Source organism: Balaenoptera musculus, chromosome 9 (genome assembly GCF_009873245.2).
Source record: "Balaenoptera musculus isolate JJ_BM4_2016_0621 chromosome 9, mBalMus1.pri.v3, whole genome shotgun sequence".
Taxonomy (NCBI): Eukaryota; Metazoa; Chordata; class Mammalia; order Artiodactyla; family Balaenopteridae; genus Balaenoptera; species Balaenoptera musculus.
Genome location: NC_045793.1, coordinates 7,078,300 through 7,102,355, shown reverse-complemented (window position 1 = coordinate 7,102,355; position 24,056 = coordinate 7,078,300). Strand labels below are relative to the sequence as shown.

General features: G+C 44.9%; 2 non-coding genes and 1 pseudogene across 2 annotated transcripts; 1 reads left to right on the top strand and 2 right to left on the bottom strand.

The window, feature by feature from the left end:
• The first annotated feature begins 5,719 nt into the window (after positions 1 to 5,719).
• On the top strand, positions 5,720 to 5,791 carry TRNAC-GCA. Its single transcript has one exon. It is a non-coding gene; the product is annotated as a tRNA-Cys (tRNA).
• A 3,086-nt stretch (positions 5,792 to 8,877) lies between these two features.
• Positions 8,878 to 9,434, bottom strand: LOC118900818 (annotated as a pseudogene).
• A 6,613-nt stretch (positions 9,435 to 16,047) lies between these two features.
• Positions 16,048 to 16,119, bottom strand: TRNAC-GCA. The gene has a single exon. It is a non-coding gene; the product is annotated as a tRNA-Cys (tRNA).
• Between the last annotated feature and the right edge of the window lie 7,937 nt (positions 16,120 to 24,056).

The following is a 24,056-nucleotide window of genomic DNA, read 5'->3' as shown; positions in this document are numbered from 1 at the left end:
CAGGTATCGTAAACAACCCCCAGCACTCCTAGTCTGCAGCTAAGTTGAAACCAGCTTTAGTAGAGCTTCCAGAAGCCTTCTCAGACCCAGGTTACCTCATCCCAGCTCTGTCTGCCCAGCATCTTATATTCTGGCTCTCCTCTTCCGCATCCTTATGTGGACATGATTTATAACTTGACCTTAATGGCATCTTCCAGGAAAATTTGCTGTTTCAGCATTTCATAGTTTCCTTAATTTTTCCCTTTCTCAATCCAGTCGTTCTCCATGGGACAGGGTGGAATTGGTCTTCTATTTGCAAGCCAAACCACCAGGATCTGTGCCTCTCAGGGAATGAGCCCTCATGGGGCTGAGAGAGTTTGTGGAGGATGAAATATCCACATGCGAAAGTGTAAGTTTAGGTTGTGTAATTATTAAAGATGATTTTATGTCTCATTCAAACTTTAAAAGTAAACTTCTGCAGAAGGGACCAGTGAACTACATCAGCTATCTCAAAACCAAAGAACGCGATGGCTTTCTATGGTTTGGAGAACAAACAGCTGAGCATTTTGGTAGATGATCTAAGAATTCATTGTGGGTTCAGAGCTCTAGCATGTAATTCAGAAGTACAGTTCGTGAATTTTATTATCCCCGGCACCAACCATCTTCTATGACCTTTCTCACAACTACCTAAAATATATTTCATGATGTTCCAGGTTTATATAAACACAGAAGTCTATACTTCAGATGGGCTAAAAACAGCTTCTCTGTAATAAAACTATTTGACAGCAAGAAAGTCTCAATCTCTTTCCATTGAATGGCAGGAAAACACAATACAGACAAAGAGCAGTTTAAGACAGAACACGGTCAAGTCCAGTCTTCCTTGAGACTTTGTCTAACTTGATAAGTTGGCGAATAGCTCTTTGTCTAACTCCCCATGTTGTAAATATTCTGTCTCCTCTGAGTTCTCTTATCAGCACAGGACATAAGTGCCTGTAAAAACAAAACTCCTTTTAGCTTCAGGGCTATGCTTCAGTTTCCCTTTCATTAAAGCTCATTCATTTTGTTAACAAGAGACTTGAATTTTTAAACTTGTGCTTTTTTCCTCGGGGAGGTGGCATTTGTTATTCCAGGTTCATAAACACTTGGACCTTTGGCTTAGGAGCCGGTTGCTGGTCCCTTTCCTGTCCCTGACCTCCCTGGCCACCTCCTGAGGTTGAGGACCATCTCACTGATGGCAGTATCCATCCTGCCTCCTCTCCGCTCCTTCCATCCCTGCAACCCAATCCTACCAGCCCCAGAGCCAGTCCGTGGAACCCCGTTCAAAGTGGGCAGTTCCTTCCTCCTTAACCTTTCCCTGAACGCCCCCTTTTACATCTGGTGCCCAGCGTCCCCCTGAAGAGGTCCCTCTCCCTTCAACCTCCCACTCGGGGAGGCTGTCAGAATTCTCCCCCTTCCCATCCCTTCCTCCCCACGTTGCCCCTTCTGGGTCCCAGCTCCTCGACTATCCCTCCATACTTCTTATCCTCACTGATGTGTGCACCCAGACTGGGGACCACGCGGACTTTGTGGAAGATTTCAGAAGCAGGCTAACCATCATATTTTCCTTGCTTCCCCTCTGCTTTCATCCTCGGTAATGTCAAAATCGCATTAATGATGCTTCCATATCTCCATCTTCTTGGCTCCTATAATGTTGACAAACTCCACGCCCCTGCAGCTATCAAGAGGCACGGTGAAACATAGGTTGGATGTTTCTCCCAGTGTCTGTTCCCTCCTCCTTCTTGGTTGTTAGCTGGGCACATGGCTTCACAGAAGAAAAATTACATTTCCCAGGCTCCTTGGAGTTAAGCGAGGCAAAGGGCACAGGTTTGGTCCATGAGATGTAGACAAAAGTGATGGGTGCTCTGAAAGAGAGAAGCTTGTCTTTCCTCTTCCCCTTCCCGCCGGCTAGGAGATAGAGGTGATGCTAAAGTGGGAGGTGTCGTGTTGGACCATGAAGAGACGTCTGGAATGAAAGCTGTGTAGGCTGGAAAGAAGGAATTGGGTCCTTAACCCTATGGAACACCATGCCAAACCTGGACCACCTGAGTGTGGGTGTTTACAGGAGAGAGGAAGAAACTTCTGGTTTGTTTGCTTGTGTTTTGCTTTAGTCCTCTGTCATTTTGGGTGCTCTGCGCTCACGGCCAAATCTACTCTTAACCCACATGTGAACCTGATCATCGCTCAGAACCATTTCCGAATGTTAGCTGCAAAAAAAGAACGAAATCTTGCCGTTTTCGACAACGTGGATGGACATTGAGGGTATCATGCTGAGTGAAATAAGTCAGACAGAGAAAGACAAATATCACATGATTGCACGTATATGTGGAATCTAAACACACAAACAAAACAAGCTCATAAATACAGAGAACAGGGTGGTGGTTGCCAGAGGCTGGGGGTTGGGGGAGGGGGTGGATGAAATGGGTGAAGGGAGTCAAAAGGTACAAATTTCCAGTTATAAATAAATGTCATGGGGACGTAAGGTAAAGCATGGTGACTATAGTTAATAAATCTCTATTGCATATTTGAAAGTTACTAAGACAGTAGATCTTAAAAGTTTTCATCGCAGGAGAAAAAAATTTGTAACTATGTATAGTGACAAATGTTAACTAGACTTCACAATGTATACAAACGTCAAATCATTACGTGGTACACCTGAAACTAATATAATGTTCTATGTCAATTATACCTCAAGTTTTTGAAAAAAGGAAATATTCCCTTTCAAGATCTTTGATCTGAAAAATCCTTTCTGATACCTCTTCTAGTTTTTACTTCTTCCTGTCCTTGCTGTTACTGAGACCGTGCATTGTTCTCCTTTTGACCTCAATCTCTTTCATCTCTTTGTGTTTCCGTGATTCCAGAGCTACCTTCTGGCTCACTTGTCCGCCCACCCATTATGGACCCCACTATTGGCCTCGCAGTCACGATTCCTCGCCCCTTTGAGGTCTTTGCCTGTGGTCCGTCTACCTTCCTCACAAACTCTTCTACTTCTGTGGAAACTCTCATCCATCACTGTGGCTCTTCCAGCGCTGCCTCTACATGTGCCCTGTGTGTGTCTGATTCTCCCAACCCCTTTTCTAGATAGTTCTAGATATTCTATGTCTAGACAGTATCTAGATAGTTCTAGATGGTTCTTGGCATGTTCTACACTGCCGAGTTGGGACACCAGGCGCCAGTCTTCACTGCATGCCTAGCTCCTAGGAGGCAAGTTGTCCTTTATAAAGTAGAGTTTGCCATTACAAAAGATGTTTGCTGGTCCCCTCTCCTCCCTTGCAGAAGGCAGTATTCCAGCCTCTGGAGCTGGGGCAGGGGGAACAGCAAATCTGCTTGATAGTGAGCCATCCTCTCACTTCCCTGGCCTCTGTGTCTTTGTCACCACCTCTGGTTTTGCTGAGAGCCACCCCTGGTGTGGCCATGTCTGGGGTCCCCACTTGCAGCCCTCAATACTCATGTGCCTTTCAGCCAGAACCTAAGTCAACTACTGCCCCCTCGACCCTTTAGTCTCCCTACAAAGAGCACAGTAGGCTGAGTGGTTTGAGCAGTTTTCCTTGCTGGAAGGTTAGGGCAGTTTCATAAGGGAATTATAATGCAGGAGGCGAAAAGGAGGGTGGGCCCCTCCCAATGCTGGCCCAGGGTGGCCATCGGCGCTCCAGTTGATACCTTGTGATATTCGCCCCAGCAAGAGCTGCAGGCCGGCTGGCTGCTTCCATCGGTGGACTCAGTAAGGGAAGCCATCTGCCAAGGACGGGCACTGGCGCTTTTAGGGCCCGTACAGTCCAAGCCCAGATGGAGGGGACGGGCGCCCCCTGGCGCTTGCGGTCAGTATTCACTTCAGGCACAGCGGCCTTAGTTTCCTCCTTCTCCGCATGGGAAGAAGCTGCATTCGCCTCTTTCTTGCCTTCAGGAGGCTCCCTAATATCCCCCCTCCTCCCCAGTCCAGCCGTCTCCCTCTGACCGGGAGGAGGCCTTGTCAATTGTGTATAATGATTTCACCGCTGAGCTGGGGCCTGTCCCTTCCTTGAATACCTTGCTCCAGGTATGAATATAAAAACCTTTCTCTGCCTTTAAAAGCGCTGCCATCCTCATATTGATCTATGGCGAGACTCAGCTGACCTGGGAAGTGAGCGTTCCTCTCATTATTCTCAGACACCTACGCAGTTTGTCTGCTCCTTGGGTGTCCCTCAGTCTACCTGGGTGCCGGTTCTTTTAAGTCTGAGAGGTCTCTGGGGAGGCTGCAGGAGGGCAGGGTGGAGGGGGCAGGTGTGGCCGAGGGGTCTGGGACCTGCTGGGTGTAGGTCTCAGGCAAGGGATTGACCTGGCCCACTGCAGGGGTGCCCTTTGCCCTCAGTCCGACATCACAGGACATCCTGCCTTTCTAGCTGGGTGGATGCTGGAAAACCGGTGTGTGAAATAAGAGTGACGGCAGCGCAGAAAAAGAAAGACCTGAAATGAATGTGGCAGAGGTGACGGACTAGGGACAGACCAGGAGGGGTTTGGATTGGGAAGTGACTGGGGTCTGAGGGAGAGGGAGGCCAGGGCTGGCTGCCACTGGAAGGCGGCAAAGACTTCCTGGACAATATCTGCAGTGCTTTCTCTCATTTATTTTTTTACCACTCAGGACCTGGAAGGCTGGAACCGTGTAGACATGTGGGTTATTACTGTACATGCAAAAATTGGAAAATAAAAGAACCCCCTCCCTACTCTCTGGGAGTTGCCATTATTAACTATCTGGTCTATTTCCTTCCATAGGTGTATATGTATATGTATGGACATGTAGACACCTATGTTTATACATAAGTTTCTTTGTAGATGTGTATAATCTTTTTATTACATAATAATACATATACACAGTATCTTTTTAAAAACCCAAATGAGCTCATATCATACATGTATATGTCATACAATTTGCTTTTTTCACTCAATGGTATTGTTTAAGCATCTTTCCATGACAGAACTCTGGACCAATTTTATCTTTTACTGTTGCATCATATTCTTATGACTGTACCACAATGTTTGTAACCAGTTCCCTGTCAATGGATATTTAGGTGGTTTCCAGTTTAGCGCTAATCCAGAAAAAGGCTGCGGGGAGTCTCCACGCTCACTGTGCATTCATGAATATTTCTGAAGGATACCTAGAGGTTCCTAGAAGCGGAACTCCTCTAGAGTATCATTTTTCCTACGTAACTTTGTTTTTGTTTTTACAAAGGCAACATGCTCAAAATAGAAAAGTTGAAAGGCAAATAAAAACACATAAAAAGCTGAAATCATCTATAATTCCTTACAGACTGTTCTGTAACTGCCTTTTCACTTGATGAATTCTCATGAACATTATTCTATGTCATTAAATAACCCTTGGACATGGGCTCTGAACCTTCTTTCAGGCAGGAGAAGGCACTGTCACCTAGTCACAGTTATGTCACCATCCCAGTGTGCCTGACACACAGTAGATGCTCAGTGACTCATTACCGAAGAGGATTATCTGGATGATTTGAAAGGTCTCCCCACCTTTAAAGGTCAACCAGGCTACCAGGGGGTCTTCAGCCAGATGCACGTAGAAGTTATGAGGGAAGAAGGGCTGGTCCCTGGCAGGTGTGAGGCCAGGGTTCAGAGAAGCAGAGCTGACCAGGACATCCCAACCAGCAAGACTGAGTCTGGGTGTGTCAACACAGGTAAAAGGCATTAATTATACCACTCTGCCAGGTCAGGGGGTGTAGCTCAGGGGTAGAGCATTTGACTGCAGATCAAGAGGTCCCCGGTTCAAATCCGGGTGCCCCCTGCTTTGTCTCACTTTTTTTTTTTTTTAAAGAAATTCACGTTCTTTCCTTCTTTCTTTTCTTTCTTTCTTTCTTTCTTTCTTTCTTTCTTTCTTTCTGACTGTGTTGGGTCTTCGTTTCTGTGCGAGGGCTTTCTCTAGTTGTGGCAAGTGAGGACCACTCTTCATCGCGGTGCACGGGCCTCTCACCATTGCAGCCTCTCTTGTTGCGGAGCACAGGCTCCAGACGCGCAGGCTCAGTAATTGTGGCTCACGGGCCCAGTTGCTCTGTGGCATGTGGGATCTTCCCAGACCAGGGCTCGAACCCGTGTCCCCTGCATTGGCAGGCAGATTCTCAACCACTGCGCCACCAGGGAAGCCCCCTGTCTCACTTTTAATCCCAGAGTGGGTCTGGCATTACTTGCTTCCCCCTCCCTAGGCCAGGACACCTGGAGAAGAAAGAGAAAGCCTATATAAAACTCTTTGACTCACAACTCCTCAGAAAGTGCAGACTCAATCTGAAATTTAAAGATACACCTTCAGGTGAATTGCAGGAAAATTAAAGTTTATAAGGCACAGATCCCTGCCTCCTCCAGTCCCTCTGGGTTTTCCTCAGCTCCAGCCAGAGATTTCACCTTTCACAGATCCACACCTTCTCCACGGAGGGGGGCTGGTGTGTCTTCATTGCACCCCCATGGGTTATAACACTGAAGTAGATGAACCTAGAGGAGCCCTTGTACTCCTGCAGTGGGGTAGCTGCTTAGCTTCCTGAGCCCCCCATGCTGGGCTGCAGGCCAGAGGCCCTGGACTTAGGCTCTGTGTCCCCAGGTCCTAAAGCTCCCACTGAGTCTACTCCAGACTCACAGACCCAGACCAGGGTCTGGGGAAGAACAGGAGTCTGCTTGGCTCTGTGGGACTAATGCCAAGGAGTGAGGGGGTGGGGGAAGCGCTGGCCTGACCCTCCCTGTCTCTTTGCTCTTTCTCCTCCGTGCAGAATCATTGGCTCCGGCCAGGGAAAGGAAGCTGGAATCATATTCCAACATCAGCGAAAACGTAAAAATAAGAAACAGGTAAGACGCATCTGTCCTTAAAAGCTCATCTCATTGTTCCTGCCTAATGAAGACCTCTGACCTCTGTAATTATATTCAGAACTCCTTCAGACACTGAGCAGCACCTCTGTCTAATGAGTCCACGAGACCTGCTCTACCGCCCACAGAAGGCATCCCTGCTCGCCACCGCCTTCTGCCCAATCCTCCGCCCACGCCCAGCCGTTCAGGGCCAAGGACATCAGTGTAAAAGCCATGGCTGTATCAGTGGAGGGTCTCTGAACTAAACTAAGGCCACAGTCCCCCAACTGGGCTGCCCATCACACACAGGCATGTGAGGTGGTGAGAGCAGGATGGGCTTTCATGGAAATGAAGTTCAAGGCTCCAGGTTGGACCTCCTGAATTAGAAGGGTTGGGAGTGAGACCAAAGGACTCTATTTTTAACAAACTCCTGAGAAGATCCCAAAGGAAAGTGAAAATTAGGAACCACCAATTTAGTTTTGGGCCCCATATTATAGGGTTGAAAAGAGGCCGTAATTAAGAGACATGTCCAAGCACACACACCTGATTAATAATAGGGTTGGGGCCAGATCCACATGGCTAGTCACAGGCTCTTCCTGTTCCCCCAACCCTGGGGCAAGGCACGACCTGGCCGGCTGCCTTCCCACTGCTTCCCACTCCCATGGCCGAGCCCTGCCTGGGTGGAGTGAGATAGGCCTTCCCAAGAGACGACCTGAAAGGTTTCTACCCGATGTCTGGTACTAAATGAGATAAGCTTGCAGGGGCCTGAAAATCTGAACCACACACCTGTTCACCTGCGGTCAGATGCTCCTCCCCTGCCCCAGGAGCCCACTTCAAACCCTTTCCTAAGTGACACCATCTCATGGTTGTGGCCTCTCCAGGGAGGGGTCCTCCAGGACCCCAGTCATTTCTGTTTCTCCCTGGTTGGCCCCATGGCCTGGCTGACCCACCTGCCTGACCGTAAGCTCCTTTTCCTACTGGGCCCTCATGTGAGTGCCCAGAAGCTTCTTCTGCTAAAACAGAGGAAGGACGTTCCAGTGCTGGGCTGACAAGGAATAATTCAAAAGTCCACCTGAAGCCACGAGAAAGGGACTGACCAGCACAGTGGGGTTGGGTGATGGAGCCCATCTGGGTTCGTGACAAAGGAAGGGCTGTGACCAAGGGGTCCTGAGCCCACCTCTTCTCTCTTCTGTCCTCCTAGAGATTTCAGTGTGGGGGACAGCAGCTGTTTCAGGGGATAAAAGGAGGCTCATTAGGGGGCACCAGGATTTGAACCAGGGACCTCCTGATCTGCAGTCAAATGCTCTCCCCCGGGGCTGTAGCCCCTCCCTGGGGGGGGGGTGGTCTAGTACTGTTCACCAGTGTGTGCCACCTGCCCCCCCCAACAAGAGCACACTGGCATTCCCATTCACCCCTAGTCTGCCCCTGGGCACCTGGCAGACAGGTCTCACTGCAAACTGACCCTTTTCTGGCCATGAGCTCATGGCTCCCCTGTGCCTTGTGGGAACCCAGAAGCCTCCTCTGAGGTTTCCCTCCCTCAGCGCCCACCTGGGGCCACCTCACCGTCCCCTCTAGAAACACGGGAGGGACTTTGGGTCCCTCTACCAGCTCATCCTCTGTGGTCTTTTCCCCTCAAGCCCATGACCTTGACAGAGTCTCCAGAGACTTGGGGGACACCAGGGCAGGTATTTGGCCACAAAGGCTGCAGCCTCCACGCGAGGCCCAAATGCAGCCCCGGTTCCCGCAGGAGGCCCCAGACCAGCAGGTGGGCACAGCTGCAGCGGTGCGAAGCCTGGACTTTTGGGACCCTCCTTGCCAAGCCTTGCCCCACAGCAGGACAGGCCACCCCCCACTGAAGGATGGGCTCCTTTCCTCCGGCAGATACGTGGCGGTAATGTCACTACCTGACCCTTCTTAGCAGCTAAAACACCGGACGGCTGCCACCCAGGGGGCCATGGAGGACCGTGGAAAAGTCCTGTTAGGAAAGGGATTTGATTATTTATTTATTTTTTTAAACTTTTATTTGCATTTATTGTTTGCAGCATTTATTCCCGGGCCATAAGTTTTTGTTTCTTTAATTTCTTCTGGGATATCTTTTTCTTCTGGGCAACCTCCTCTTCTGGTTTAGGAACAATCTGTTCTTTTTCAGTAAGGATCATCTCAATGTGGCAGGGAGAGTTCATGTATGGGTTGATCCGACCATGAGCTCTGTAAGTCCTGCGCCGCATCTTGGGGGCTTTGTTCACCTGGATATGCTCAATGACCAGAGAATCTACATCTAAGCCCTCAAGTTCAGCATTACTCTCTGCATTTTTGAGCATGTGCAGTAAAAATTCAGCACTCTTTTTGGGCCACCGACCCTGCGTCCAGCCCCACTGTTTGGCCTGGGCACACCTACCAACTCCACCATTGTAACGACGGAATGGCACACACTGCTTCTTTAAAGTGACATCCTTCAGAGACTTGGTGGCTTTTCGGATATGCATACCCTTAATGGCCTGGGCTGTTTCACGAGTGTTCTTAAAGTGAACACGAAGATTTGAACCTCTCGATTTGCGTGAGTTTGTGGGGTTTTCTGGGTCAAGTTAATAGCGAACCATTTTTAGAGGTCACCTCAGGCCGCTGACCGGAAAAGCCGATTATTCTTATAACACGGATAAGTTCTGTATGGTAAAAAGAAGAAGAAGGAGGAAGAAGAAGAGGAGGAGGGGGGCGTGAAGAAAGAAAATATTGCTTCTTTTAAGAATACCTCGCGTCAATGCCTTGCCTGTTGTTGAGTACATTACAGGTTTTCAACAAACATTTGTTGACTAAAAAACATATAGAAAAATTTAAAAACACAATTAAGCATCAGGAAGAAAATAAAAATTAATCTCACAAGTAAAATAACTGCTGGTAACAGTTTGGTTTCTATTCTTCCAAACTTAAAAATATATAGCCCTAGGCTGGGGGATCTAATTTTTGCTGCTATGGGGGTTGAGTCAATTTCCAGCTACTTTCAGCTGTCATCCTATTCAGGCTGCATTTCTCCTTTAGCAATGTTTCCCCATCCTGTTCTGTAAAGATAAGAACTGGGGATATAACAGCACGCATATGTCTGCATTGGTCTTTCTTTCACGGCAAAATGACTGTAATTCTTAAGAAGTTGGTGGGTACTTTCCAAACAGGGCTGGTGAGAATGTAATTGATGTATCTTTGCTGGAAGGCTACTTGGTAATCAAAAGACAAATTCATGCCTTTGCTTTATTCATATGGGTGTGCAAAGATGCATGTACACGGTTGGGCATTGCAGTGTTGTTTGTGAAAATGGAAAAATAAGCTGCAGAGATGTGCATTCTGGGTAGGTCCTAAGAACTCCACAGGGAGGGACCCTTTGGATCAAGGCTGTGGACCTACAGGCTGTCAAGGCAGTCACTTCCAGCCAGCGTGTGGTGTGGTGATCAAGGGCACCCTTTAGCCCCTTCCACTAAGAACCTCCATCCTTAATTCAAATTAGAGAACATATTTCAATGACAGCGTCTCTCACCAACATTCTCAGTCTACAAAGACACGTGATGCAAATGGTTTTCAAAGATGTGAAAACTCTAGTAAATAATGCATTTTTAAGGTTGTATGGTTGGGACTGTCTTCTAACCCTTGTGTTGGTTGAAGCTTTGTGGTGAGAGTGGGGGCATGTCACGCATCATAGGTACATGCCACCTTTCCAATCCCTTAAAGTCTTTAGATTTAGTCTTCAAGAATTTTCTGGCGTCTCCCTTTCATCTATCCTTGAACAACTTTGATTCCTGGTTTTGATGAACAAGTGGAGCAAACAATAAAAATAATGCCCAGCTCTTCACAGTAGGACACTGGATCCAGAGTTCGGCAGAGTTTATCACTAAATTTTTCCTTCTCAGCCAAATGCTGTCAAGAATTCATTTCCACACACATTCCCTAGACTTTTGTTGTTATAAATCAGCCGAGTCTTGTGATTATTTTTGCGTTTAAGCCTTCACCTGCAAGGGGGACTTTTTAATTGGCTCTCCAAGGTATGGTGGGATTTTCTCAAGTTATAGCTCAAAAGAAAAAGAGGAGCCGGGGCGGGGGGTGAGGTGAGAGAGGAGGTAAAGCAGGAACAGTATCCGCAGGAGAGAAGGAGGGGCTTCTTTAGCTGGCAAAGGAGGTTCCGAAGTTGTTGTGGTGAGGTATATTCAGGGTTCTACTAATCTTCTCATGAAGCCTCATGACAACTCTGGGATCTCACTCTTTCCACATCAGAGCCCTAAGCTTTCACACTGGAGAAGCTGTGAATTAAACTGACATTGTCATTCAGCAGTCTTGCAGAATCAAACACTGCCTTTGGTTTTCTGCTAAGTCATATGGCTGCTAGAGAGAAGAGATTTTGGTTCTTCTCATTGGGATTTTCATTGTTTTTCTAGACTACTTTGGTGCCTTTAGCATCAGTCAGCTTCCAGTTCAATGATAAGAAGCACATAGGTATCCGGAAACCTTACCCCGTAGGCACTGCATTCCTGATGACCACCAGCAATAATTTACTTTCCCATCACGCCAGTGTGGGATATAGGTTATGACAGATTCCCAGGCCTGAAGAACTCATTGGATTTCCCCTAACTCTAGTTTTAACTAGTCTGGATAATTAATACCGTTTTCATGAGGATCTGTTGCCTGAGACCCACTCCTAACACCAACGTATGTACCAGGTAGGAAATTTGGGTGCAAAACCAGAAACTAATTTTGAAACAGATGAGGCAGCCCTTGTCAGGTAGTTCACGACCCCGAAGGGAAAGAGGTGTAGACACTCGATGGGCTCTGAGGGGAACCAAGATTGCACAGAGGCCCAGTCTGTGAAGAAGAGTAAGGCTGGAGCCGATGCCAGATCCATGTCACCAGAAGGAAGTCTCAACTCCTCCTGTTTCTGTGTTTCACTCACTTAATGTCCAAAGTCTGCGGTGGCTCTGCTGAGGACACATGCCCGAGTCCTCACTACCAGACAGTGGGAGACCAAGTGCCTAGTATTTTTGGCTTATGGAGTAAGAAATGAGGGTATACCTTTCAGTAAAATTCACGTAATTGCATATTCCCCAAACGTGTGATAGGGTTCAGATGCTGTGCCGTCAATGAAAGAAAACGTCTCCCACAGCCCACGTGAGTGGGGACATGGATAATGGAAGTCACCTAGGGCTGCAGGAGAGCAGAGGAGCCTTCCTGTAGATCTGATCTGATCTTCCTGTAGATCAGCCTGTGAAAGGAAACTGGAATCTCAACACTCAGAGCCCGGATTTGAACCTGGGATGGCATGACCTGCTTTCCTGACTAAGAAGAACGCATCTCATCTGATGAGCGCATTTCATCTCCTGGACCAAGTCCTGAACTTCAACACTAAGACCTCTGCTTGCTTGTCGGGTGTGCCACTTGGCAGCCCGTGCCCTGGTGAACTGGCCCCTCCTGTCTCCCTGCTCCGTTTCCCGCAGCCCCCGTACCTGGCAGCTATCTATGCCTGTAGCCTTACAGAGTGAAGCATTGGTAAATCAGCTCAAGGGGAAAGAAAAGACAATCAGTAGTGTTTGATTTGCAGTATTTGCCAATTTGTAAGTACTCCCACCATGGCCAATATCAAGCTGCCAATGGTTTAACGTTGCTGCCTGGCTGAGGGCACCAGCTTTGGTATCTACAGCTGGAAGTGTCTTTAGAATCATCGTGAAGAGTGGTTCCCATAAACTTTGGCTGCCTCTCAGAGTCTTTGGAGTTTAGGAGGGATTAACAGGAGGCTGTGCCTATCAGATGTAGTGTATCAGGATCCCCAGGGAATCTGAATTTTTAACAAGTTCTCAAATATTTTGAATGTATAGTCAGGTTTGAGAAACACTGCGTGGTCTCATCTCTGTAGATCTGGCTGACTGATCTCACTGCTAACGGACCCTCTTGTGTCCAATAACTCACCTCTCCTTCCCACAGGCTGCTCCCTTGGGTGCCCCACCACCTCTTTCCCCCACTATCTTGCGGCCTTCTCAAATTCCAGGCTGAAGGCACTGCTCGTGAAGCCATGGCTTGTAGTTGGTACTGAGGTTCCCTCCTTCCCACGCTGTATCTACTCTGACCCGTTCAGGACCCCGTCTCCCCTGCAGCCTCCTCCTGGGCTCCGCCGGACAGACCTAAGGTTCTGCTCACATCTCCTGCTCTCTGCTCTTCCTCCCTCTGCTCATGGCCTAGTCCTTGGTTGATAGGATCCTCCAGGAGAGGCTATCAGCTTTGATGGTGGTGGTTAAACAGGGCAAGGTGCAGGATGTAGTCTTTCCTGGGATATTCTGATGTTCACTCAAATACTGGACCTCCAGAAGCTTCACAGAGACAATAGACACCAATAACCCGGAAGATACGTGGGTATTTGCCTTTCCCCAGTAAAGAGTTTCCAGGTAAATGGCTGAAGGACCCTTTGGGGAAATCTAGGAGTAAGATGCACATCCCATGGTTGGATATTTTGGAAGAGTCCTTTACTCAAGCTTACTCAGATTTCCCTTTCAAGGGATGCAGGGTCTCTGAACTGATTCAGATCTGGGAACTGGCTGAGAGGTCAGGAATCTCTTTTGTGCTAACTATTGGGTTAGCTCGGAGCTACAAATCAAGTAGGACTGGGGTGGGCTTCCCATTGTCAGCCCCAAGGACCTCATGACCAATCAACCACAAGCAAGCTCTGTGTGGCACAGACCACGTAGAGTAACCCCTAACTTGCATCTGAAGGTGAAGAATCACACTTCTTGAACTCTGAAACCCTAGGATCCTCCCGTCCCCACTCAAATCAGAGAATCCTTTTCCACTGTAATGTCTCCAGCCAGCATCCCTGTCTATAGGGAACAGCTACTAAAATGCTTATCAAAGACATAGAAGCTCCACATACCCATGCCCTTCCAAGACTTTAGTGAAGGGAGTCGTTGTTTGGATGGGCAAGTCACACATGATAAATCCGCTCCAGTTTTCCTATCCCCGGAGGTCTATGGCTTCTTTCCACAGTATACCAAGGGATCTCTATACTCCAAATGCATTTAGAATCTGCCTCCTGTGAATCCTGGTTCAAGTCAACAACGGAGCAAACAAGTTTATCCCAGCTGCTCCAGCTGTGATATTTTAACTAGAAGCTTGATTGACTACACTCAGAAAAAAAAATTCAGACTTACTTAAAATTATACTCTTCGTACTTTACAAAATACTCCAAGAATCCATACCCACGTGTGTTCTCTAGATCTTTGCTGATATAAATTAGCCAGTTTGAAATTATTTTCATGTGTGAATCTTCACCTCCCAGCAATTGGTACCCAGAGTCAGCTAAGGTCTTTCGGTAGCTGTAGATCAAGGGACAATGAGGGGTGGGGCAAATGATGGCCTCTTGCAATGAAAACCCCTCAATCTGGGCTATTCAGCTGTCAGACAGGGAGAAGGGGCTGCCTTGACTGGCAAGGGAGATTCAGTACAATAGGTGATTTGGTATATACTTGAGTTTTCCAAATGCTCTCATACATCCACACTGTAATTCCTGAAGTCCCACCCTTTCTTAACCACAGACCTATTTTCAGCAAGGAGACTGCTGAAAGCTGTAGATTCCACTGACATTAATGTTTGGCAACCCTCGGGATCAGCTTCAGTTTTCAGCTATTTCAGGTTGTGTGACCGGAGGTGAGAGATGATCCCAGTACAGTCAGAGAAAGTCCCGGGTTTCAGTACACACAGAGTGACACTTGAGCTTATGATTAACTTTCTTTTAAACTGCTAGCATCAGCCATCCAGGCCTGAAGCCACTTCTAGTATTCCGTGGGAACTCGACTTGATCCCTTGGAAACAGGAGGCAAATATTCACTCAGCTTTTTCTACTGTATCATATGGCCTCCTAGATTAGCATCCCCTCAACTACCTAGATTTTCATTATCTTCAGGCCCAACAAGGCCAGGGTCAAACCACATTCCCATCTTTTCTCTGAGGATCTTTTGCCTATTACTCATTCCTGGTACAAATCAGGACACTTTGATTAAAGAAGAGGCCATCCCAGGCTAATGGAAACACAGAAGGCAGTCTTGCCAGGATGGCAAGGAGCTCAGAGCACTGAATGGAGGCCAGAAGAGTTTCCCTTATAAAATGCTCATAAATTGGGCAGGATTTCAGCAGGTCCTGGTAAGGGAGCCATTGCTGTCACCACAATGGATACTGGCTGCAGCCAATGGCCTCATTGTCCTTGCCACACCTCTGCCACCTCCAGAATGAATTCCAAGTTCTCCTACTTCTAGGTGTGATTTATTCTACATTCATAGTCTTATTTATGGGCATATAGTTGGCCAAGCTTAAGGCATTACCAATTGTGCTGGTTAATTTTGTGTCAACTTGTTTAGGCTCTGGTACCCAGATATTTGGTCAAACAGTAATCTAGATGTTGCTATGAAGATATTTTTTAGATGTGATTTACATTTACATCAGTAGACTCTGAGTAAAGCAGATGACCCTCCATAATGTGGATGGGCCCCATGCAATCAGTTGAAAGCATTAAGAGAAAAAGACTGAAGTCCCCTGAGAAATAGGGAACTCTGCCTCCAGACGGCCTTCAGACTCAAACTGCAATGTCAACTCTTCCCTGGGTCTCCAGCCTGCTGACTTGCAAGATTAAGACTTGCCAGAGCCCTCAATGTCATGTGAGCCGATTCCTTCAAATCAATCTCTCTCAACAAACGTATGGACACCAAGGGGGGAAAGTGGCGGGGCAGGGGTGGTGGGGGGATGGATTGGGAGATTGGGATTGACATATATACACTAATATGTATAAAAGAGATAACTAATAAGAACCTGCCATATAAAAAAATAAATAAAATAAAATTCCAAAAAAAAATATCAATCTCTCTCTCTTTCTCCTGGCATTTTTGTCTTCCTCAGCCACAGACAGGTTCCTGTCTTCCTCCAAGACTGAGACAATTGTGAATTCCCCAAAAAAGGAGTTAAGAGGATTCACATGCTGGGCAAAAAAAGAAAAAAGAAAAGAGAATAAACATTCACTACAGGACCTATGAGAACTGACTCCTCCTTGAAGAAATCAGGTTCATCTAGAGCTGCAAGTGTCAGGGGAGGGGTTCTGGGGAAGACTTGCCCTGCTTCTTCTTCCCTTTGCAGGCTGAATCAATGTGGTGGAAAAAGCTGGAGGTAGAACACTGTGTTCAGTGAGTAAAAGCAAGTTTGGGCAGGGGGCACCTGGATTTGAACCAGGGACCTCTTGACCTGCAGTCAAATGCTCTACCCCTGAGCTATACCTCCACCTACTCACCTATATTTAATAAGAACTCTAAACCTGCAGAGCCACACCCTGGGTGTCACGTTTTGAGGTGTGTACTTGCTAGCGCTCTGCCATCCTACACCCCTGCAAATGGATGCTCTTCTCACTGTGCCCACCCCCTTCCCCTGGCTGAAGGCACTGGCGTTGAACTCACTGAGGTTTGCAGCTGCAACATCCTTCAAACCCACCTAGAAGAACAGGACTCAAAGCATTGGCTACTCAACAGATTCTTTGAAGTTACAGTGGAAAGGGCAAGGCTGGGCAAAGGTAAATGCTCTTGGGCCCCTCCTGAGAATCCCTAAACCAGACTCTCTGGGAAGGGGACATGGGGACACTGTGTGCCTCTAACAGCTCCTGATGATTCTGACTCACAGATAGTTTTGGAGCTATTGATTTAATCTTCATGGTACAGATCTGACAAAAATGACAGTAGTAATTAAAATCATGCCCAAACAAAACACAACAGATTAATGACCAAGTCACACCTAGAATCCACGGGTATGCTTAAGGGCCTCTTTGCACTAAACATATTGGGCAGGAGAAGAACCGCCTCCTTTATCTCTCCTCTTCTTCCTCTTCCCTCTCCATTTGCTGCATCCTTCCAGTGTCAGATGGAAAAAGTAACCTAAAGAGAGGATGCAATGCAAGGAAAAGTGATGAAGTGGGAATGAGAGAGATTTATGGTCCCTAGAGCATAGACAAAGGACAGAGTGAATGCAAACAGGTGGTCAGAACAAGAGGGAGGGCCAACAAGTGACACACAGACTTGAGCCAGAGAGTACGTGATGTACAGTCAAATGTTCTGCCTTGAACTACATCCCCTTATCTGTTTAGACTTTCCTGATTTCCGGTGTTGTCCCACCTGAGGATCCAATGTGCATTGTAATTTCTTCTCATTTCTAGTGAACTAGTGAGAACAGACTGACTAACCTCATTTAGACAGATCCTATCTGGCTTTGAACTTGCTGTGTCCTTCCCCAAAGACCTATCACATGACTTCTAGGAATCTTCCCTGCCCAGAACCCTGCAGCCTCCTTCTCAACACCTGTGTGAGGCACCAACCCAGAGAATCATTGTTTAGAGCTGGAATCTTCCCTCTTTCCGTCCCTCCTACTTGGTTTTATCTGTGCTAACCCACTCCCTGTACTCTCTCTCAATCTCACTCTCAACCTCTGCACATTGGTGTACTTTGGGCTTTGTCTTGTATTTCTTATTCTCTGTACTTCTCCCCTTCTCATTTTCTACTCCTTGGCTTTGAAAGGGAGATGCTTTGCCAGAGAGATCACAGCATCCTGCTGGTCCCAAACCATCAGCTCAGCGCAGTTGGGTGGGCTGGGACCAGGCACAGAGACTGGCTATTTGAGCTCCCAAACTCAGGTCTCCCGTATGCCCTGAACCAGGGATCTCTTCCTCTGTGGACTTTTCCCCTAGATCCCAAGGATTCAGAGAAAGAACAACCATCCAAAGGGGCATAGCACATGGAGGCAAAGAACTGTAGGAATGATGTCAGGAAGGCTGGAGCCCAAAACTCATTGTGATTTGCAAAGAATGATCAGGGCAAAGAAAGGATGTTTTCTTCTTGGAGCAATAATCTAATTATTTTGATTAGACAGGAAATACACTTCCAATACAGAGAATACAATTTCTTTGAATCTCTCTAATGTGCCTTATAGAATTTAAGAATATAATATGTTAAATGTTAAAAGGTTAACAAGTTAGAAAACAAGTAAGCATCAAGAAAAAAATTTCCTGTAATGTCATCAGTTTAACAAATGTTAATATTTTGATGCTTACTCATCAAGAATTATAGTTTAGAATCAAATTTCTCCCTAGGAGAAAATTAAGCTAATCACTATCCTCTTGGTGGTCCACTATCAGGCTTTCTCTCACATTGGTCTTCTGTGCTCACTTAGAAACACTCCTATTCCTTTCCTGAAAATAAAAAAGAGAATTGGCATGGGGTGTAAGATAGACTCAAAGACGTATTGTACAACACAGGGAATATAGCCAATATTTTGTAATAACTGAAATGCAAAGTAACCTTTAAAAATTGTATAAAAATTTTTAATAAAATATTAAAAATACATAAAAGAACTAGAAGAAAAAAAAAGAGAGCTGGAGTTAAAGAGTTCAGTTTTATCATCAGGCCTTTCTAATTGTTGATGTCCTGTTTCTATCAAAAAATAAGTCTTAAAACTACATTCGTGGAATTTTCTTCAAGGTAGGATGAAGGAGTTCTGGCATGCCTGGACTCCTGCCCAGAAGAACCAGGAAAGTCAGTTAAGCAATAAAATTTACATCTTAAAGACACCAGAGCATTGACACTGATGATCTGCAGCCACTGTTTCCCTAGGAAATTGCCAATCCTGCGCCCTGATAGAGTATGAGCTTGCAGTGTTTGCTCCAGCACAGAGGTGCCAGGAAACAGAAAAATCGAAAGAGCTTTTGGCAATTGTGCAGTGATGGAGTGAAAAAAAAAATGGAGAGTTTGGACTTCTTAAACATGTAACCTGTTTCCCTCCCTCAAGATAATTGATGCATTGTGAAGCTCCATGAATCAAGAGGCTAGAAATCTAAGCCCAAATCCTCTAAAAAGAAAAGTGGATATTCCTGTATTTCAGGGCTGAAGAGGCAAAGACCTGCCAGGGGTGCAGTTGAAAACCTGGGAGGGCCACACTCTAGAACTGGGATAAGACACAGGTAAAAGGAGTATTACCCAAACTGCATTTTGTTTTTCTTAGCAGGAAAGACTGCTCATTTCCTTATTGGTTTAAGATAATCAGCTCTAAACTATATCTTTATTTCAGAAAAAGAGTGAACTCTGTCTAGTGGGATACAATTTCATCTGGAGTCTTCATTCTTTTAATGCACAATGTCTGGCATTCAATAAAAATTACTAGATATACAAGGAGACAGAGCCATACAAACAAAAACCAAGAGAAAAACAGACAATATAAGCAAGTGACCTAGATGTTGGATTATAATAGAATTTAAAATAACTTTAATGATATATTCAAGAAAACAGGAAAATGGAGAAAATGGATAAAGTATGGAGAATTTCACTACTTATAATTTATAAGAAAAAAGAAAAAAGAAATTACAAAACTAAAAAGTATAACATTTAACATTAAGAATTTAATGCATGTGTTTAACAGACACTTGGGCACAGTAGATCACAGGATTAGTAAACAGGAAAACAAACCAATAGAAAAATACTTAAATCGAAGTCAAAAAAGGGGAAGAATGGACCCCCTGAAAAAGGAGACAAATGGAACATTTAAAAGCTCTAACTCACATATTTTTGAAATCCCAAAGGGAAATAAGAAAGAAAATGAGGCAGAATCAAGATTTAAAGGAATAATTGCTGAGTGCTTTCCAAAACTGATGAAAAAAATCCACCCACTTATTTAAGGAACTCTGTGAGCCAAAAGGAAGATAAATACAAAGAAAACTACATTTAGATACATCATCAAGAAACTGATTTTTAAAAAGAGAGAGAGAAATCTAAAAAACAGCGTGTGAAATAAATGCGAATTTTATGATTTACAGCTAACTTCTCAATAGAAACTATGGTATCCAGGAGACAATGGAATAAGATTTTTACAGTGCTGAAAGAAAATAACAGCCCAACTAGAATTCTATACAACAATAATTACTTTAAGAAAAAATTTATTAAACTCCAATTAAAGGGAATTCCCTGGCGATCCAGGGGTTAAGACCTCGTGCTCCCACTGCAGGGGGCACAGGTTCGATCCCTGACCGGGGAACCAAGATCCCGCATGTGGCACGGTGCAGCCAAAAACAAAAAACCAAAAAAACAAAGAAACTCCAATTAAAACATAAGATTTTAGACTTGAGAAAATAAAACCCACCATAAGCTACTTACATGAACATCACCTTAAATACAGGGGCACAGAAAAGTAGAAAGTGAAAGTATAAATAAAGATACATTATGCGATACTAAACAAAAAGGCTAGTGTAGATATTAATATGATGCAAAATAGACTTTAAGTCAATAAGAATTTCTACAGATAAAAGGAATATTTTAAAATGATAAAGTGGGACTACCCTGGTGGTCCAGTGGTTAAGACTCCTTGTTTCCACTGCAGGGGGCATGGGTTCGATCCCTGGTCAGGGAAGTTTTGCATGCTGTGTGGTGTGGCCAAAAAGAAAAAATATAATAAATAAGATGCTAAGGAAGTCATTTTTTGTTCACTGTTCAGAAGATTCATTCCTGAATCTCTCCTGAGACAAAGGACAGGAGAGGTTGGCCTTTTTAGCATTTCAAGTCCTTCAAGGGAGCAATTAAAGGAGCTATTCTGGCACCTTTGAAGGCCTATTCTCAAGATGCAGGTGTGATTTCTCAACACAGTATTGCCTGAGAAAACAACCCATAGCAGGAGGAGGAAGAGGAGGAAATGGCAGGTTCTCAGGGACTGTTGACATTCAGACATGTGACCTTAAAATTCTTTCAGGAACATGAGAATGTCTCGACCTCACTCAATGGCAATTGTACAGGGATGTGATGTTAGAGAACTGCAGGAACCTGGTCTCCTTGGTTCTCATTGTCTCTAAGCCAGAACTGGTCATCTTTTTGGAGCAAAAGAAGGGTCCCTGGGATGTGAAGAGAAAGGAGACAGCAGCCATACACCCAGCTCTGTGTTCTCATGACACCCAGGGTTTGTTGCCAAAAAAGCCAGGCATAGAAGATTTGTTCAAAAAAGTGCTACTGGGAAAGTATCGAAGCTGTGGCCTTGGGAATTTATACTTAATGAAAGACTGGGACTGTAAAGGAGAATGTGAAGGGTAGAAAGGATGTTATTATGGACATAACCAACTTGTCACAATAATGAAAATCCATAATAAAAACATTACCGCCAAAAGAAATCAAGTATATAAAGCAAATTGAGAAAAGCCCCACTTTGTCAGTAACTTTTGCAGAAAATATGTTTTTGCAAGCAAAAACCCACCTCATTTTTAAAAAACCCACATCATTTTTTACATATTATCTGAAAGGATATTTGGAAAAATCTGGAAAGTCATCTGGTCTATGCTGCAAATAATCATTCAAATCATTTCGAATATAGGATTGGATTAAACCTTCATTCAAACGTGTTTGAAAATCAGAGATTTTATTTATTTATTTTTATTTTTAAAATTTATTTTATTCAAGTATATTTGATATACAATGTTGTGTTAATTTTCACTGTACAGTGAAGTGACTCAGTTATACATATATTCTTTTCCATTATGGTTTATCACAGGATCTTGAATATAGTTCCCTGTGCTATACAGTTGTTCATCCATTCTCTATATAATAGTTTGCGTCTACTCATCCCAAACTCCCAATCCACCCCCCTACCCCATCCCCCTTGGCAACTGCAAGTCTGTTCTGCGTCTGTGAATCTGTTTCTGTTTCGTAGATAAGTTCATTTGTGTCGTATTTTAGATTCCACATATAAGTGACATGATATGGTATTTGTTTTTCTCTGACTTAGTATGATAATCTCTAGGTCCATCCATGTTGCTGCAAATGGCATTATTTCATTCTTTTTCTAAGGCTGAGTAGTATTCCATTGTATATAGATAGGTACCACATCTTCTTTATCCATTCACCTGTTGATGGACATTAGGTTGCGTCCATGTTTTGGCTATTTTAAGTAGTGCTGCAATGAACACTGGGGTGCATGTATCTTTTCGAATTACAGTTTTCTCTGGATATATGCCCAGGAGTGTGATTGCTGGATCATGTGGCGACTCTATTTTGAGTTTTTTGAGGAACCTCCATACTGTTCTCCATAGTGGCTGCACCAATTTACCTTCCCAGCAACAGTGTAAGTAGGAGGGTTCCTGTTTCTCCACAGTCTCTCCAGCATTTGTTGTTTGCGGACTTTGTAATGATGGCCATTCTGACCGGTGTGAGGTGGTACCTCATTGTAGTTTTGATTTGCATTTCTCTAATAATTAGCGATGTTGAGCATCTTTTCCTGTACTTGTTGGCCATCTGTATGTCTTCTTTGGAGAAATGGCTAGTTAGATCTTCTGCCCATTTTTCAATTGGGTTGTTTGGTTTTTTGTTACTGAGTTGTATGAGCTGTTTGTATATTTTGGAAATTAAGCTCTTGTTGGTTGCATCATTTGCAAATATTTTCTCCCACTCCATAGGTTATTTTTTCATTTTGTTTATGGTTTCCTTTGCTATACAAAAGCTTTTAAGTTTAGTTAGGTCCCATTTGTTTATTTTTTGCTTTTATTTCTATTGCCTTGGGAGACTGACCTAAGAAAACATTGGTATGATTTATGTCAGAGAATGTTTTGCCTATGTTCTCGTCTAAGAGTTTTATGTTGTCACAATTGGACATATGAGGGAATAGACAAATTGGGAGTTCAGTAGTTTCCTATTCTTTACCTTTTGCTTCTGCCAAATATCTCTTTGAACTCAGTACCAAGGCTGTTTCTCTTATTACAAAGCTCAGTTTATTGTTGGATAAGAAATAGAAAGCCCAGGGACTTCCCTGGCTGTCCAGTGGTTAGGACTCCACACTTCCACTGTAAGGGGTGTGGGTTCGATCCCCGGTTGTGCATATCCCACATGCCTGTGCAGCGTGCCCCAAAATTTTTTTTTAATTTAAAAGAATAAATAAAAGATAAAAATAAAAACTGAGGCTCATGCCTGTGCCGCGCAGCCAAAAAACTTAAAAAAATTAAGATACAGAAAAGCTAGGCCATCACAGACATTCAAATGAGATGTCAAAGTTGTGTGTGTGTGTGTGCATGCGTGTGTGCGTGCACGTGCGTGCGTGCATGAGTTAAATACTTTTTAAAAAGCTTTGGGGATTATCTACAAATCTGAAAACATATGTACATATATGTAGAACTTGGCAACTAGTAACCACTAGTTCTACACAACTATGCAGGGAGACCCTTAGTGTCTAAGTATTTTATCATCCTTGGCACCATTTCCTGAGTAACAGGAAACACTCCCAATAAAAGCTAAGGTGAGGGCAAGATGTAGCAACTAGTCTCTCAAGTTTGAGGAGGTGTCCTGACAGTCTCTGACACTTTGCTGGAGTGGCTATCACTGAAGTGGCCATTGATAGGAGAAACGGGGTAAACTGTGAACCCAACTAGTATTGTAATTCGGCGATTTTGCCTTCGTTTTTCAGCAATCTCAGTCATTCAGCAGCACGAGCTGAGGTTTTTTTTTTTCGGGCTGCATTGGGTCTTTGTTGCTGAGCACGGGCTTTCTCTAGTTGTGGCGAGCGGGGGCTACTCTTTGTTGCGGTGCACAGGCTTCTCATTGCAGAGGTCTCTCTTGTTGTGGAGCATGGGCTCTAGGCACGCGGGCTTCAGTAGTTGCAGCGCATGGGCTTAGTTGCTCCGCGGCATGCGGGTTCTTCCCGGATCTGGGCTCAAACCCGTGTTCCCTGCATTGGCAGGCAGATTCTTAACCACTACACCACCAGGGAAGTCCCACAAGCTGAGTTTTCTAGTGCAGTCTTTGGGAAGTCTGTCCATTTCCCTCTCAGTCAGGAGAAGAGGATGTAGACATTTGAGCTTTCCATTGTATGTCTTTGAGCTTCCCAAAGCCATCAGACTCGGCCCTTCCTACTGTTCTAGAACAACAGTTGGTCTCTGAAAGTTTTGTCCAAGAAGACAAAATCTTTAACTATGACCACAGACACTGACCAATCAGAATGGACGCCAGTCATAAACAGCCATTAAATGCCTACCAGATGAATAACCAGCCTCGAATCCAGATGGCCAATTGCATCTATGTGATCAATTAATCAGCTATTTTACCACTGAGAGTCTTGGGCTCCCAGATTCTCAGCCCTGAAGAATCAACTGGATTTCCACTTTCTTCGGTCCCAAGTAGGACAGAAAACCAATCCTACATCTGCCCCATTTTCTTTAA